Source organism: Myotis brandtii, unplaced genomic scaffold, assembly GCF_000412655.1.
Source record: "Myotis brandtii unplaced genomic scaffold, ASM41265v1 scaffold548, whole genome shotgun sequence".
Taxonomy (NCBI): Eukaryota; Metazoa; Chordata; class Mammalia; order Chiroptera; family Vespertilionidae; genus Myotis; species Myotis brandtii.
The window spans coordinates 1,376,200-1,377,638 of NW_005370031.1; the positions used below are offsets into that span (position 1 = coordinate 1,376,200).

Here is a 1,439-nt window from a genome sequence, read left to right on the forward strand (position 1 = left end):
TACATGCTTAAGGATTTTTTTTTAAAGATTTCTGATTACTGTGGATAACACCAACTGAATACACTATTAATTCTATTATTGCCCCATTTTCTTTTTTTATTTGAAAATTTAAGGTCAGCTTATTAAGTTCAATGATGAAAGCTGTCAAAAGAATATTGTTTTGAAAATTATTTTTTCTTAGAAAAAAAAAGAGGAAAATCAACAGTCTGCCAGCATTGCCACAGTTGCGGTGGCAGTCAGCCTCTCTGCAGGCGGGGATAGTCCATTAATCAGTCACGTCACTTTCTGGGTCAGCAGGATTGTATTCTGAATCATCCGCACCATCTTCCAGCCCCAAGTCATCCATTTCCTGGAACACAGACTCATCTACCTCCACAGTATTTCCAGCATCCTCTAAGAACTGAGTATCAGATGTGTCAACATTATGATCTGTTTCAAATAGCTGTTTCCCACTTAATTTCCTTTTTATTTTTTTAATATATTTTTATTGATTTTAGAGAGGAAAGGAGAGGGAGAGATAAATAGAAACATTAATGATGAGAGAGAATCATTGTTCGGCTGCCTCCTGCATGCCCCCCACTGGGGATCGAGCCTACAACCAGGCATGTGCCCTTGGCCAGAATTGATCCTGGAACCCTTCAGTCCACAGGCCTACGCTCTATCCCCTGAACAAACCGGGTAGGGCTTAATTTATTTTTTCTTGCTTGTTTTTCTACTTTCACTTTTTTTAAAATTTCTAAGAGTTCTGCATCAGACTTTGCTTTCCAACTTAAGAAATTCCCAATTGTACCAGGAGTGCCATAAAATAATTGTTTTTCAGTTTCTTGTGCTCTTTTTCTTTCTTTTTGCTTCTGGTTTTTAAATTTGATCCACTCTATCATTTAATTTTCTTGCACAGCTGTCACGAAAGTAAAGATCCTCACCATACCAAGGTTTTCTTCTGCTTGTAATGCTAATAATTTCAAATGCCTGAGACATCATTATCTTCTAGATTTTGCTGGGAGAATACGTAGATGTCATAGTAATGGTGAAGCTGGGAGCATTTTTTGCTAATACTGTAAAGAAGTCTGGGTAGATGAACTCCAGAGCCTCCAGGTCCTTGTGCTGCTACTCGCCATCATCTGTCATTGTGACCCTCACTGCTTGCTGCCCATGGATTGCCCAGACTGCCCCCTGGGACCACCACCAAGCTGGGAATGTGGGCAGTGGTCGGGTGGGTGCAGGCACAGAGTCCCCACCTGGGAGGCCCAGAGACCCTATATTTCGCATGTTCTAGCTCTGTGACCTTTGTGGATGGTGGTCAGTAAATGGCATCTATTATTATTATGACTGACTTCTTATCCACCTGATAATCATATTTTTCTCTCCACTTTCCTAGGAGGAAGTTCACCTCATATTATAAAAATACTAGAGGCCCGATGCACGAAATTCATGCAAGG

The 1,439-nt window shown here is 40.6% G+C and overlaps 1 pseudogene; it reads right to left on the bottom strand.

Moving 5' to 3' along the window:
* Positions 1-265: 265 nt before the first annotated feature.
* LOC102240671 lies at positions 266-1,003 on the bottom strand (annotated as a pseudogene).
* Between the last annotated feature and the right edge of the window lie 436 nt (positions 1,004-1,439).